This window comes from Sus scrofa, chromosome 3, assembly GCF_054392235.1.
Source record: "Sus scrofa isolate SSC_HxYL_T2T_F1_AM1 chromosome 3, Sscrofa_HxYL_maternal_Yorkshire_Landrace_v2.0, whole genome shotgun sequence".
Taxonomy (NCBI): domain Eukaryota; kingdom Metazoa; phylum Chordata; class Mammalia; order Artiodactyla; family Suidae; genus Sus; species Sus scrofa.
In genome coordinates, this window is record NC_139385.1 from 43,722,892 (window position 1) to 43,739,883 (window position 16,992).

Here is a 16,992-nt window from a genome sequence, read left to right on the forward strand (position 1 = left end):
CATAATTCCAGAGTGATTTGCTCTCTACTGGGGAGAAGAGACACACAGAACAGGGTTCAGAATGTTACAGTTTAAATAAGGCAAAGGCAAGCCGCCTCCTGGGTGAGTTAGCTCTGCGCTTCTATTTCATCTGCTGTGACGGCATGGCTCAGCCCTCGGGAAGCTATAATGGCAAAAGCGTTCCTTGTAGATTTCAGAAGCCTCCCATTATTCATTTGTGAGGCTCCAAAATGCTTGCCCGTTTGGCCTTTAGCCCCCTATCAGAGGACTCTCAGTCATGGTATTCACAGGCTGTAGTGCTCAACATTATCAGGCATCTGGGGAATGCAAGTCAAAAGGACAGTAACACCCACTAAGTAGGTCATTAAAAAAGGAAAACAGTAAGTTTGGCGAGTATATGGCGGAACCGGGACCCTTGAACACTGCTGGTGGGAAGGTCTGGTAGCCTGTTAAACATGAAACATAATGTTACCATATGACCCAGCAATTCTACTCTTAGGCATATACCCAAGAGAACGTTCATGGCAGCATTATTCATAGCAGTCAAAAATGCAAACAATACAGGCATTCGTCAACTGATGTACAGACAAAAAAATTGTGGTCTAGCCAGACAATGGAATATTATGCAGCCATAAAAAAGGAATGGTGTACAGATTCATACCAAAACATGAATGAAGCTGAGAAATGTGATGCTCAGGGAAAGAAGCCAGACATGAAAGGTCACATAAGGTATGAGTCCATTTCTACGGAAATGTCCAGAATAGCTAAATCCACAGAGACAGAAAGCAGATTAGTGGCTGCCAGGAGCTGTGGGAATTGGGGGCTGGGGACTTTACCCACCAGGAGTTTGGCAGCACCTTTGACCCCTCGGAGAGCTTTTCCCTTCTCTGTGCCCATGACCATCAGGTTCTAGTCATAGAAGGTCCTGCTTACCATAAACACAGGAGAAATCATCACCACCTTATCACAATCAGTGGAGTCACACAGAGGCTTCGTCTCCCAGGAGGCCAGAGGAGTGAACACTCAGCGCTCCCCTTGGATCTCAGCTCACCCCTTAGACATGCAGTCCCTCTTTCCTGGTACAATGTGAGATCACAGGAAGCGTCCAGACTCCAGACTCTTAGCTTCTGGACACAGAGTAGCCCAAGGAACTTGGCCTCTCTGTCTTCCTGCCTCCCTCATCAGCTTCCACAGCCAACACCAACTTCCCCCTGGGGTGTGAGGTCTGCTCAGGACGAAGATCTAATCTGGAAGGTATGAGATGAGACGAGCCCTTCCTTTGTGGCTGCCAACATTTGCGCCCCAGAGAAAGAGGTCCGAAGCCCAGAGGGGCAGCTCCCAGATGAAGGAGGCCAACCAGAAGGATGTTAAGGGATGTGGTCCTAAGCCCATGTGGACTCCTGGCAGCATCCGTTCACAGCACTTACGGACCTTCCTTCCTTTATCCCCAAGGTCGATGATTGAAGATCATGAGTCATTCACAACATGACGTTTTAACACAGAGACATGCCGGAGTACTCTTTCAGGGCCGCCCCGCCCAGAACAAGACTGAGTGGTGGGACAATGGCATTCTCCCGCTCTGGATCACTGTCCAGGGACAAGTACCACTGGAAACCCTGGGCTGACTTCCTGGGACATGGCCTTTCATTCCTAGGCACGTGGATGGGCTAGAAGCTGTGTGGCCTTGGACAAGTGACTTAATTTCTCTCAGCATCTATTTCCCTAAACATGATATAGGGATCATGGGAGTTCCCGTCGTGGCTCAGCAGTTAATGAACCCAACTAGGATCCATGAGGATGCAGGTTTGATTCCTGGCCTTGCTCAGTGGGTTAAGGATCCAGCGTTGCTGTGAGCTGTGGTGTAGGTCGAGGATGCAGCTCGGATCCTGCATTGCTGTGGCTATGGAATAAGCCAGCAGCTGTAGCTCCAATTCGACCCGTCGCCTGGGAACTTCCGTATGCCTCAGGTGCAGCCCTAAAAAGCAAAAAAAAACAAAAACAAAACAAAAAAAAAAAAAACCATGATATAGGGATCATGGTGTTGTGCATACTTAATAGAGCTGATGTAAGGATTAAATAAGATGTACATTTAATGCATAGCTCAGTGGCTTTTAGCAGTTTGGATAGATGAGTCTCCCTGAGGGCAGAGTTGGCTTAATCAAGGCTGGACCTTCAGGGCTCATCACAGAGTCTGGACCCAGCAGCTCTTTAATAAATATCTCTTTATACACTTGCCTCTGACTTAGACATAAGAGCCCTTAGGAACAAGGTTGATCGTTCAAGGCATGAGAAGCTCTGATGAGAACATGTGCTTGAAAGTAACCCAGCGGCCATTCACTGTTGTTTCCAAAAGGCAGACATCAGGGTTGTGTGTTGAACTCCCAGCCCCCAACCTGTTGCATTTTCTCAATGAGCTTCCAAAGTCATCACTTCAGAATAGATCTTCCTCCTCTTCCCCCAAGACACCAGCTTTGGCTCCCAAGCTACCCCAGGCCCTGACATTTCACCTCCATGCTCCCAGCTCATGTCGTGCGCGTTGCATTGCAAGGGGGTGTCATTGCAGCAGCTCAGAACGCAGGTTGTAGACTCAGACTCATGGAGATCCAACCAGCTCCACTCTGCTCCAGTTGTGTGACCTTGGGTAATGACCTCTCCTCTGTGCTTGACTTGCCCTACCCTTAGAATGAGGGCTGTCAGGATCCCTGCTTCCTAGACTCATTGGGAGGGTTAACTGAGATAACGCAAATAAGGTGCTTAGCACGAATGGCTCAACCCTGCTCAAAAATCAGTCATTCTTATGAATGGAAGCAGAATCGTTTTAGCACAACTTCAGGTGGTCAAAAGAGCTCTAGGTCAGCACTATCCCATGGAACAGTCTATGATGATGGACAGGTTCTGTCCTGCATGGTCCAACGTGGAAACCGCAAGCCACAGGTCAAAACTGAGCCCTCGAAATGTGGCTAGTGAGACTGAGGAACTGAATTTTTAACTGTACTTAATTCTAAGTAATTTCAACGTAAGTCTGAATACCATACAGATGAGGGGCTAGTATCCTGGACAACACAGCTCTAGAATAACCACAAGGGTTGTCTGTGACCCTACTCTATCTCAGGTTCATTTTCTCCCCCTGACTCAGCACTCTCGATTCCTTCCTCTTCTGTCTCAGCATTTCTAAACTCTGAGGCATAGACCATGCAAATAAACTCTGTCCTCCGGAGAAAATAATATCCAAGACACTCACTATACCAGGCACTGATTTAAGCGCTTTATGTACATTAATTTATAACCACTCTGAGGTAGGTTCTATGATTATGTCCATTTAACAGATGAGTAAATTGAGATAAATTGGGGATATCATAACTTCTCAAAACCACAAAGCTAGTGAGAGGCAGAGCTAAGATTTGAACTCACCTTGGGTTCAGCAACTCTTTTTTCCTTTTTTTTTTTTTTGCTTTTTAGGGCCAAACCTGAGATATTTGGAGGTTCCCAGGCTAGGGGCCAAATCGGAGCTACAGCTGCTGGCCTACACCACAGCCACAGCAACGCCAGATTCGAGCCATGTTTGTGACCTACAACACAGCTCATGACAACGCTGGATTCTTAACCCACTGCGTGAGGCCAGGGATCAAACTCGAGTCCTCATGGATACAAGTCAGTTTCGTTTCTGCTGCACCACAACGGGAACTCTAAGCAATTCTTAACCGTTAACCATGACACAATATTTCTTCTGTGGCCAAAGCATTTAGGCATGGATTTCAGAATGAATCTTGTATTTGCCTAGCTGCCAAGGGGGTGAGCCTAGTCTTCCTTAATTCATTATTCAAAACCCAGAGTCTCTCTCACTATGAAATTTGTTCACTGGCATGAGGCTTCTAGCGATATTCTCCCTCCCTGGCATTTTCTGATGCGCGGTTCACGTCTCCTTGTCATTTATTTGCAGGACTTTGTTTCCTTCTTCTCAACTCATGATCAGAGTGCTTTTCCTCTTTGCTGAATCCATAAGTGGTTGTACAAAAAGAGAACTTGGTGTGGGGCCAGGCGACTGACAACACGCCACTTGTTTGGCCAGTGAACGTCAAGTTGGTATATCGTGCTCTGCCACTGGCAGCTCCTGCCTGGGACAGGGCCATCAGCCAGCTCCCTGAGGAGCTGACACAAAAGCTGCTGCAATCAGAGCAAGCCTGTGGCCCCAGGTCAGCCCTCCGGAAACAGGGGGACAAATGCCAAATGCCACTCCAGGGCACATCTGCAGGAGGAGGCCTGCCCTGTATCCATCACTGGGGAAAGCCATGCTTCTTCTGAGTCTCTTCCAGTCAGGCTTCATGGAGATTGATGCATTAACCTTTAATAGGACTGAAATGTTTTCCTTCAGCGACACTAATGCTGCCAGAGTCCATCAAGATCCAGGAGAAGGAGTTCCTGTCGTGGCGCAGTGGTTAACGAATCCGACTAGGAACCATGAGGTTGCCGGTTTGGTCCCTGCCCTTGCTCAGTGGGTTAACGATCCGGCGTTGCCGTGAGCTGTGCTGTAGGTTGCAGACGCGGCTCGCATCCTGCGTTGCTGTGCCTCTGGCGTAGGCCGGTGGCTACAGCTCCGATTCAACCCCTAGCCTGGGAACCTCCACATGCCGCGGGAGCGGCCCAAGAAATAGCAACAACAACAACAACAAAAAGGCAAAAGACAAAAAAAAAAAAAAAAAAAAAAAAAAAAAAAAAGATCCAGGAGAAGCGGCCTGCTTTGGAAGCTAATGCCTAGAAGATAGGATTCCTGACCACCTCTGTGGCCACTCGCCATGGTCCGTGAGCATAAACACATGCCATCAAGACTTTCCGAGTGGTCAGGCTATGAACAGAGAAGCTTCGTTGAGAGCAGGCAGGGATTTTAAAGGAGCTCCCAGGATAACTGCATCTGATGAATGATGAGGGGTTTCACCCAGTTCAGAAGTCCTAATTCTCTAAGGCAGGCAGCCCTGACTGTTAGACTCAGGAAAACCTAAGGGCACATTTCTCTTCTCCGTGGAAGAGCCGCAGAGATTATTAGGATGTGAAATGGCAGAGGGATGATGTGGGTGGAATCCTCGTGGCTGTCAAGAGTCTGGAACAGGACCATGGGAGGCTACTCCAGGAGGGAGTTTGGAGAGAGGGTGGGGAGGGCAGCTAGGGCTCTCGGTGTCAGCCAGTCTCCCAGACACCGCCTCCGAATTTGGAAGAGCCGTGAGAAAAAGGGGTCAGCAGCTTCTGCTTAAAAGAGCATTAATGGAAAGATGACACATCCCAATACTGGCCCAAGCCATGTCTCTCTCACACATCATAAAGGTTCTAAGAATAATAAACTGACCTCCAGGGAGTCAGGAACGAATCTGACTAGTAACCATGAGGTGGCAGGTTCGATCCCTGGCCTTGCTCAGTGGGTTAAGTAAGGACCCAGCACTGCCATGAGCTGTGGTGTAGGTCACAGATGTGGCTCAGATCCTGCATTACCATGGCTGTGGCATGGGCTGACAGCTGTAACTCTGATTTGACCCCTAGCCTGGGAACTTCCATATGCCGTCGGTGCGGCCCTAAAAAGCAATAATAATAATAATAATAACAATAATAATCTGACCTCCAAAAGGGTGTGGGAGGATAAGAAAATACAGACGCTTAGCCAGTCCTTCTGTCCACAGACTCCTCCAGGGCACAAGAAAGCCATGAAAACACTCAGAACCAACCTCCTGGATTTCAAATATATGCACTCCGCCTCTTTCTACTAGTCACTCCCTAGAACAAGTAACTAACTCCTTTCCCTAAACTACTGCACACACTCTCCACCAAAGCACAACTGCGGTGAACCCTTCACAGGCCTTCCTAAGGGTGACATTAATGCTGTCCCTTAAAGGAAGAGACAAGACAAAATGCAAAACCAGACAGAAAACTCTTCCTCTAATGATTGGTTCTGAAGAGTTTGGTAGATTCTGTACAACAGTCTTAGGGCTTTGCCCTAATAAGTACCAACTCTTGTTTTAAACAAAGCAACTTAAGATTAATAGCCATACTGATGCAACACTACACTAAAGAAGAATAATACACCTAATAAAACTAGCGCTTTCCAATTGCTATTGCTACTAGAAACACTGATTATGCTAATTAAAGGGTAGAATAGTAAATACCCACTCTTTTGCATCCAATTAAGTGCTCGGATTGTTTCTCAGAAGTGTTTGTTGAAAACAGCGCTTTTGATTATCATGGGTCCCAAATAAACAGAGTCGCGCGCGCGCGCGCGCGCGTGTGTGTGTGTGTGTGTGTGTGTGTGTGTGTGTGTTTACATGCATGCTCACACACATACAGTTCTCTCTGGAACTCATTTCACAAAGAGGCATAATTCCTAAAATTCCTATGGAACCAAGTGAAAAAAAGAACATAGTTTCCTAAGACTACAGTTTGGGATATCTTTAAAGAAAGTGTGTGTGTTGAGAACACAGCCTGAGAAAACAATTTCAAGTTGGGAATATCTGAGATTTAACAATGCAAACACCAGGAACTTAACTGAATATGCAGGGTTGCCTAAGTCCCTCACAATGTCAATGTCAGTTTACTCCACATAATAAAATAGCCAGTCAAATATGTTGTACAAAATGTTAGAAGTTTCATCCTTCCAGTCAATTCCATACTGGAAAGCAAAGTCGATTTACATGGAAGTTAAACAAAGTACCGTCACTGAAAACTGAGAATTATGTCTAATGCCAATCAGAAATGCAATAAATAAATATTAGAGGATTTGCAAGTTAAAGCAACCATAGAAATTCTATTATCAGAAAGGAAAATGTGTTACCTGTGGAGGTTACAAATAAGATGCTAGAACCCAAAAGAGAAAGCATTTCTGTAACTATTTCCATAAGTTAATCAAGAGTGAGAATAGCATGGGTTTTGCACACCTAAAAGGATATGTGATTCATGCATTCATTCAACCCACATTTAATCATCAGGCAGCAGCACTCTGAGCCAGGCCTGTTCTAGGTCCCAGGAAAAATGCTATCAATAAAATCAGCACAGCCCCTGATTTCCCAAAGCTCACATTCTAGAAAAGGGCAGAGGGGACAGTATTTCAAGCTTCTAGAACCTTGCAAAGTCTTTAGTACTGACTTTTGTCTTGGGTCAAGCTTCCTCAAAGCAGAGCCTGAGGCAGGGATTCAATGCAGGTAATGCATCGAGGAAGAGCTCTCAGAAGATGGGAGCGTGGAAAAGTGACAGGGCAAGACAAGGAGCTGAGTGAGACATGGCCCCAGCTGGAGACCAGCCTCAGCCAGAACCCACGGGGAGCTCTGGAGCATGGACTGCACCCCCATTTTATCCCACCCTGAAGCCAGGGAGCTGGCTTTATGTCCTCCTGTCCATCACTGGCCACAGGCTGCTGGGGATAGAGGAACAGTATAGGATACTTGCCTGGTAAGGCAGGACCTAGCTGCTTGGTGAGGGAATTTTCCAGAAGATGGAGCAGCTCTGAGACATTAGCAGCCACCCTCAGAGAGATGGGTGTGGGTGCACTAGCCCAGCAAGGGGATCTGGGTGGGACGCCAACAGCAGCCCCCACAACTCGCAAATTGCTTTCCTGCGTCTCTCCCACACATGGTACATGGGAAGTTTTGGCATCACACTTGGTTATACGCTTCTGCCCATTGGTAGACCAGATAGACACAAACCAGGTACCAGACAGCCACAGTGTAGGTGCTGTTATCCCACAGTTTGTCCCCGCCATTTATTCTCCATACCAGGTTGACACCGTTACCCCAGCTCCCTCTCCTGGTTCTACTAAAGCCAATGAACTTGAGAGTGTTTTTCAGAACATCCAAACCTTGGGTGACATAAGAAGTGTCACAGAAGAGCCCTCAAGTTAATGGCTGAGATGAAGGAAAATACGTGCTTCCCAGATAAGCGGGTCAGTCATTCATAGAACCAGAAATCTATCGACTGCCTACGTTGTGCAGGTCTTGGTTGAGCTGCTGCTTTACAACAGAACCTTATTAAGGGAGATGAGTCCATCTTACTGTTAACTCTGTGGTGAGAGCCCAAAAAAATTATTTTCCTAACTATTTTACCCGGCTTTGTCAAAAATCACCTTTCTGCTGATAAGCAAATCACTTAATATTTTCATGACTTTGAAATTACTTCTGTTGTTCAAACAGCCTCATTTTCAGTCTGAAGATTCAGTTCTGCTCATGGCAAAACCTTCATCTTGGATCCAAGCCAAAGCCCTGCTCCCCAGCCTGTTCCCACCCTCACCATAGACCCTCTGGGGACCTCAGAAGCCTGGACTAGAAGGAGTGTGACCTGTGATTTGTTCTCTATGGCCCCTCACCCCTTTTCCCTGGTTTACCCACTGGGGACAAGGAGAGGGAAGAGACAGCAGCTCCTCCCATGGGGAGGCAGGGGCCCTTTGCCTGCTGCCTGTGATCTACTGTCCTGTCTACAAGGTGAAGGTCACTGGGCTCCAGGGACAAGGCTTTCAGGGTCAAGCAGCAACCCCAGGCCCTGCCCAGGCCTTGCAAGACTCAGCCACCTTTCATGGCGGACATATTTCTCTGATTTAAGGAAACCCATACCCCCTGCTACACCATTTCTGTCATCACTAGAGCCCCTGATCTCATCTTCTTTCTGCAGACCCCCAAACCTGGAGTCTACAGGCACATTCCAGATCCACCCTCAGTCCCCCTCAGGAGACAGAAACCAGAGGAAATGATCACTGCCCCCTCCTCGCCTGACCACGTGGTCTGCCCAATGCTCTTTGTTTCTCTTCAGGAAAAATAAAAGCTGAGCCCACTGAAGACTTACTAATATGCTTTGTGTGCATTTAGTCCTCCCAACCATCCCACGATGTGGCATTAACATCCCCATTTTACAGATGAGGAAACTGAGGTGGAGAGCATTTGAGTAGCATGTACCCAAGTGGGAGAGAGGAGGTAAACCAGGCAACCCAGCATCGAGCACACCTTTAACTGCCCTGTTCTCTGCCTCTGGGTGGGTCTCCAAGCCCCCATCTGAGCAGACACCTGCATGGGAACAAGATAACAGTCTCCCCCTCTTGCAAACACCCCCGGATTTTATAAGCACCGGCGACAGGAACCAGTGAAGCAGATTCTCCAACAGTCCCAGAGGAAGTCCCCCGATCTCATGTCATGGGCTCTGACTGGGACATGGGCCCAAGGCTGAAGCAGCCACTGTGGCCAGAGGATGCAGTGTCCTCTGGCTGGCCAGGCCAGAGCCACATCCCACCTCTGCAGCCTGATGTGGGGCCCACCCATCCCGAAGTAGGCATGGAGTGAGAGCAGGGAAACGAGCCCTCAAGGGGCTCCAAACCAGCCACCAGGGCAATGGGAAGGCTTGTGGTGGCTTGTTAGGTCTGGAGGCAAAGACACCAGTGCCCATTATGTGCCCTAAGACGATGCCCAACACTTTATCTGAAAGTTACTTGAATTAATCCTCAAAAAAAAAATCCCATCAGCTTTTTGGCATTTTACAGGTAGAAGCACTGAAGCACTAAGAGATGAAAGAAATCACTCACCATCGCCAACTTAGTACCATTCTTCCTCCATCCCAAGGCACTTTTTGTTCATTTTGCCGTCCAGAATCGAAATGCATCCTACAATCACTGGCGCGTCCTGCTGTCATTGGCAGCATTTTTCTTCACAGGAGTATGTAAAATAAAGACACGTCTCACAACTAGGAGTGTTTTAGATTCCATGAGATCCTGGTGATGCCAGGAAGGAAGCCCAGCCCCACCCAATTCCGTCCACAGCCCACGTGTTTCTGATGCCTCTGGCCCGGGGCAGGGAGGCTGGCACACTGGGCTTTGCACAATAAGAGAAAGATGGGAGAAATGGCCCTGACAGTCTTCTCTTCTTGGCCTTGCAGGGGAGGGAAAGGGCATCATTCCACTATCCCAGGGAGGTGCCAAGTACGAAGGGGAGGCCGGCTGGCGGTCCCTGGTGGAGTCATACCCTCACCCGAAGGACAATGAGGCAGAAGAGCAGGAGAACATCGAGATCATCATGAACTGGTTCACCAAGGCGGACCTTGACTTCGTGACTCTGTACTACAGGGAGCCTGATGACATGGGGCACCGCTTCAGGCCCAAGACAGAGGACAGGAGGGTGAGGATTCGGCCCATCGACAGACCCATCGGGTACCTGTTGGAAGCCATCCAGAGGCACGGCTTGACCCTGCACCTCAACGTCATCATCACATCAGACCACGGCATGACCATCGTGAAAAAGAAGCCCAATGTCACCGAGATCCTCCTGAGCAACTACATCAGCTTCAGGGACTTGGTCAAGTGTGATATCGTGGACTACGGCAGCTTTGGGGTGCTCCTGCCCAAGCCCGGGCAGGAGGAAGCTGTTGACCAAGCGCTGAAGCACGCACACCCTCCCCTCAATGTCTATAAGAAGAAGGAACTTCCAGAACGCTTCCATTTTGCCAAACATGAGCAGGTCCTGCCAATTGTGATGTATGCAGTCCCTGGTTATAACATCAATGGGGTGAGCAGCTTCTAAAATGAGTCAAGTCCACGTGGATCTGGGAGGCAGCAACAAGGGAAGGGCAGTTCTGAAAAAAATTAAAACATAATAAGTACAGGCGTGTACACCAACTATAATAAAATATATTTAAAAAGTGAATCCACTATAATAAAAATTTTTAAATAAATTAATTAAATTTTTAAAAAGTACAGGCATGATAAGTTATAACCCCCTGCTTTCTGAGTGTTCCCCACACCCGACTCCACACCCCAGCCACCCAACCCTGCCCACGTTACCACAACGCAATGATAGCGACAAACATCCCTGACCAAGGTTGTGTCCAGGGCTGTGTTAAAAATTTGATGTGTTGGAGTTCCTGTCCTGACTTAGCGGTTAACGAATCCTACTAGGAACCATGAGGTTGCGGGTTCGATCCTTGGCCTCGCTCAGTGGGTTGAGGATTCGGCATTGCCATGAGCTGTGGTGTAGGTTGCAGACGCGGCTCGGATCTGGGGTGGCTGTGGCTGTGGTGTAGGCCGGCGGGATTCGACTCCTAGCCTGGGAACCTCCATATGCCGTGGGTGCAGCCCTGGAAAAGATGAAAAGCCAAAAAAAAAAATTGATGTGAGTTATTTCATTTTTGTCTTCCCAACAACCCTAAAGATAGATGCTCTTATCTCCCCATTTTAACAAGGAAGAAACCAAAGCTGTTTGGGATTCGAAATGTAAGGCTGGGAGTTCCCTTTGTGGCTCAGCGAATGAAGAACCTAACTAGTATCCATGAGGATGTGGGTTAGGATGTGGGTTCAATCCCTGGCCCCATTCAGTGGGTTAAGGATCCGGCATTGCCATGAGCTGTGGTGTAGGTCACAGACATAGCTCGGATCCGGTATTGCTGTGGTGTAGCTCCAATTTGACCCCTAGTCTGGGAACTTCCATATGCTTTGGGCGCAGCCCTAAAGAGAAAAGAAATGCAAGGTGGATGTCCGAACTCAAGCCTATGTGTTTGTGTTTGATAATTACGCATAGATCACCAAAAGATTCACTAAAAAAAAAAAAAAAAAAAAAAGTTCCATTTGCATATATCCAAAAAAAAGTCAATCTTGTTCACATAAAAATGTATACACAGACGCCCATAGCAGCACTATTCATAATAAACAAATGGTGGAAACAACCCAAATGCCCATAACCTGATAAATGAATAAACAAAATATGGTCTATCCATTCTCTGGAATATTATGTAGCCACTGAAAGGAAATGAAGTACTGATACATCTTACAATTTGAATGAACCTTGAGAACATGATGCTCAGTGAAAGGAAGCAGATACAAAACACCACATACTGTATGATTTCATTTAAATGAAATGTCCAGGAGTCCCTGTTGGGGCACAGCAGAAACAAATCCAACTAGGATCCGTGAGGATGCAGCTTCCATCCCTGGCCTCGCTCAGTGGGTTAAGGATCCGGTGTTGCCGTGAGCTGTGGTGTAGGTCACAGACGCAGCTCAGATCCTGCATTGCTGTGGCTGTGGTGTAGGCCAGCAACTACAGCTCCAATTTGACCCCTAGCCTGGGAACCTCCATATGCCATGGGTGTGGCCTTAGAAAGACAAAAAGACAAAAAGACAAAAAAAAAAAAAAAGACATTGCCCAGTGATTTATCAGATGCTTAGAGGGACCACACTCAATCGAAGTGGAGTACAAAGAACAGCTTCCTGCACCCTCTTCCCTTCTTCCAAGCCACTGCCCACAATCCTCTTGTGAATTTATAGGAAGCAAACTGTTTTGCAGAAAACTAAGTAAATGAATGACAATTCTCTAAATTATTGTCTTTTTTTAACTTTTAGAGTTTTCCTTCAACTCTCTGGCCCCTAACCCTGTGTCATAGTCCCAGGAGCCTGGGGTAAGGTGTGTTTGACCATCCGTTATTGATAAACAGGACATCCCACCAACTGATTTTCAGTGAATTGGCTTCTAGCAAATTGGTCATTTGGTAAAAGTGGTCATTAGGCAAATGGGTCATCTGGCAAATAGGTCGTTTAGTAAATTGGCTTTCAACGACTTGCCCTGTGAGATTTCTCTACACTGAGCACTTCCTTGGGTTAAATGTACATTTCATTTCCGTAATTAATATTCACTAGCGCCTGGATGGGAAACTTCCCAGGGACTCATGAGCAGCTTCTCAATAATCAGACAATTTAAAACCATCTGATTTTTTTAGCAGGAGTGGAAATGCAGAGGGCATCTGCTCTCTAAAACATAGTAATTGGTCTTGGGGTTGTCATAGGAGGACTTGCAGTTCTGTTTGTCGCCAGTGTGACATTCACAGCCTTTTGTTGGTAAAAGAAGTGAACAGTCTGCAGGTCCATGTAGGTGATAAGTGCATATTGTAATAATTCACTTCAGCCACTTCCTGAGTGCCTTGGGGCAAAGCACTCTGAGAACCCGGAAACCAAGGCCAACTTCATGGTCTTGCAGCCTAGGCAGCCATACAGGGCCCAGAGATAAGAAAAGCCCCAGCTTGGAATGGTCTTAAAAATCTTGATTCTTTTTTTTAACAAAGGGCTCGCATTTTCATTTTTCACTGTGCTCCAAAAATTATGTTCCAATTGCATTCATTTGCCTTAACAAGTTACCAACCACACACTTGTGTGGCTTACAATGACAGACACGTGTTGTCTCAAAGAACTGGAGGCTAGAAGTCTGAAATCAGGGTGTCCCAGGGCCGTGATCCTTCTGAAGTCTGTAGGGAAGAATCCTTCCTTGCTTCTACTAGCTTCTGGTGGTTGCCGGCAACCCTTGGCATTCCTTGGCTTGTAGACACAATCTCGGCGTCCACCGTTTCAGGGCTTGCTTCTCTCTGTGTCTGTCTTCACATGGGATTTAGAGCCCCCAGTAATCCAGTGTGACCTCCTCCTGACCTAACCATACCTGCAGGGACCCTATTTCCAAATCAAGTCACATTCTTAGGTACCAGGGACAGGACTTCCAACCTTTGCGGGGGACACAATTCAACCCATGACACCGGTCCTGCCACCAACCCAAGCATTATATGGTCCCGAGGCACCCCCTTCCATATTTCTGTAGGTATATCATGAGACTCCCTTGTCCTTTGTTACACCCAATCCTGACCATTCCTTTGCTTTCAAAGAGCACCTGTCTCAGCTGCACCAGAGCCTCCTGAACACGCTCAACGGCCTAAGCAAAGTCAAGACCTTTACCTAACCTTAACTCCATTACAAAGCCCATATTTAACATAACTTATATGTAACTATAAAATTTTCCTATAAGCTGAAACATGACCTGCAAAGGTCTCTACACCCTGAAGCAACATTTTAGAAAGAAATCAATTGGCCCTTTTCTACAGAAACCATTAGGCATAAGAGAGAGACAGGAAAAATGTCAATGTCTTGATGGAACAGCCATGCCCGCAGCATAATTTCTAAAAGGCAACCCATTCCATACCGTTAAAATGCAGTAACTTATTATTATTAATAAAGCCTCAAATCTTTCTTTCAAATTCAAATCTAAAGACGTTGAACCTTTGCTATATAACACGTGCACATACACATGGGCTCTGCCACCAGTTTGGATATATCCTCGTTCTTCTCGCCATGTCAATATCACCTGGAATTCTCATGTTTTATGTTAAAACGGCAGCCCTAGGAATTCCTGTCGTGGTGAGTGGAAACAAATCCAACTAGGAACCATGAGGTTGCAGGTTTGATCCCTGGCCTCTTTCAGTGGGTTAAGCATCCGGTGTTGCCAGGAGCTGTGGTGTAGATCGCAGAGGCGGCTTAGACCTGGCATTGCTGTGGCTGGCTGTGGCATAGGCTGGCAGCTGTAGCTCCAACTGGACCCCTGGCCTGGGAACCTCCATATGCTGAGGGTGCAGCCCTAAAAAAAGAAAAAAACAAACAAACAACAAAAAAACAGTAGCCCTAACCTTCACTTACCTCTGAACGCACCAGAGCTGTGAGGCCCAGGGGACATCACAAATCCCTTGAGTGCCTTCTAGGTTCAGATCTATGTGACCCTATGACCTTTGTCCCTCCCAAGAACCCACACGCATAGAACAAAGTATCTTCTGTGTGCATTTCAGTGGGGTGGCTCACGCAGGGTCCTTCCCCGGTCAGCCTCTCATCTGGGGCATCAGGAAGGCTGGACCAGCCTAGATTTTTTTAATATCTTACTCTAACATCATGGAGTATCACTTACTCCAGTGTTGACTGTGCCCCTTTGGCTCCTCAGAAGAAAGGTAATTAATAGCCATCATGTGTTAATAAGAGCTCAGTATTTATGAGTTTGACCCATTCTCATTCGTCACCATTGTTTACTGCAGGCAGAGAGCTGATCAAAACAGCACAAGTGAACCAGTACACCTGAGGGAGCTCCGACATGGTTCCTTTAGGACCAAGGCGCAACCAGAGTGGGTGTCAGGTGTTTCTCCCCCAAGATGCTGTAACTCAGAGGATTCATGCAACATCTCGGACCCAACACCATTAATTCCATGTAAAAACACAACAATAACCACAGTCTGCCCTCTTTAAATTAAGCGTTGATGGAATAAAAGCAAAAATTTTGTGTTCGATCCTGTGCTCCCATGGTTCTGGTGGAAGAACAAATAGGAGAGAATAAATGCATTCAATTAGAATTAATTCTCCTCAGGAGTTCCCGTCGTGGCGCAGTGGTTAACGAATCTGACTAGGAACCATGAGGTTGCAGGTTCGATCCCTGCCCTTGCTCAGTGGGTTAACGATCCGGCGTTGCCGTGAGCTGTGCTGTAGGTTGCAGACGCGGCTCGGATCCCACGTTGCTGTGGCTCTGGTGTAGGCCGGTGGCTACAGCTCCGATTAGACCCCTAGCCTGGGAACCTCCATATGCCGAGGGAGCGGCCCAAGAAATAGCAAAAAGACAACTACAAAAAAAAAGAATTAATTCTCCTCAGAGTTCTCACTGTGGCTCAGTGATAACCCAGCTAGTATCCATGAGGACGCAGGTTCAACCTCTGGACGCACTCAGTGGGTTAAAGAATTCAGCGTTGCAGTGAGCTGAGCTGTGGTGTGGGTCACAGATGCAGCTCGGATCGCACCTTTCCGTGGCTGTGGCGTAGGCTGGTGACCAAAGCTCCAATTCAACCCCTAGCCTGGGAACTTCCATATGCCTCAGGTATAGCCCTTTAAAAAAAAAAAAAAAATTTAATTCTCCTCACTTGTTCTCAGATGTTTCTCATCTGAAAGGGGTAATAAGATTTCATCTCTCCCCCTCCTCCACCTTGTGCGAGCATATTTAACAAATGAGCTCCCAAGCCACTTCCACGTGGCATTTTATGAGATTTGCGAAGGTAAACGAGTTAGATTTTGAACACACTTCAAACTCCAGAGGCAGCACCAGTGCCTTTCACTGTCCTGCTCCTCACTCAAGACACAATAAGGTCGAATGGAAGTAATTTTTCTTTTCTTCCCCATCCCCCCTCTGTACCACCACACCCCCACCCCCAGGAGCCCTCTACTCTTCTGGATTCCTTTCCCTGCAAAGTCAAAACTCCTATGGGAAGCCTTCACAGCTCCGTGTGCTTGGTGGCACAGTGCATATTGCCACTGTGCCTTTAGATTTGTGTGAGAGTTCTTGTTTATTCTTGTTTGTTTTTTGTTTGTTTTGCTTTTTAGGGCCGAACCCACAGCATATGGAAGTTCCCAGGTTAGGGGTCAAATGGGAGCTGCAGCTGCCGGACTACACCACAGACACAGCAACTTGGGATCTGAGCCACAACTGCGACCTACACCACAGCTCCTGGCAACGCCAGATCCTTAACCCACTGAGCAAGGCCAGGGATGGAACCTGCATCTTCATGGATCCTAGTTGGGTTTGTTACCAATGAGCCCCAAAGGGATCTCCTATTTTTGTGATAGTTCAATACCCACTTCCCCTATGAGACCCTGTGCCCAGGAACCACTCCTGGTTCTTCTCACTGTTGCATGCTCAATGCCTGACAATGCCAGGCACATAGCTAAGCTGGTGCTTAGTATTTGGTGAACTAAAGACTCCAGGGTTAGGGACAGACCCAAAGGCTGGGGGAGCAGAGGCTCCTGCCGCCTCTTAGAGGAGGTCATTGAGAGGCTGATGAACCCCAGGGCATCATGGTTAAATCTATCACACCTGCAGCCTGCCCTCACCGCTCAAGCTCACTTTAGTTGTTGCTGCAAAAGACTCACATGTCCTCCAAGCATCGTATAGCCCAAACAATAAGATGTTCACCCAAGTTGTTTTCCAGGAAGGTGGAGTCAGCTGTGTCTAATTGGAGCCGGTTAAGACTGGTTAGCACGGCCAACCCTCCCCTCCGTCTGGGCATGTGCGAGTCCCCCCACCCCCACCCCCGTGACCTTTTGACGTCAGAGGACCAAGAACTTCACCCTTAGGCACATTCTAGACAAGGGTCCCCTAAATAAGCCTGTAGTTTAGCTGCACCCTTGCAAAACCACTGCCAGAGTTCGGCCTC

General features: G+C 47.4%; 1 pseudogene; it reads left to right on the forward strand.

The window, feature by feature from the left end:
- Positions 1–14,879, forward strand: part of LOC110260112 (ectonucleotide pyrophosphatase/phosphodiesterase family member 7-like) — a 28,669-nt pseudogene extending 13,790 nt beyond the window's left edge.
- The last annotated feature ends 2,113 nt before the right edge of the window (positions 14,880–16,992 follow it).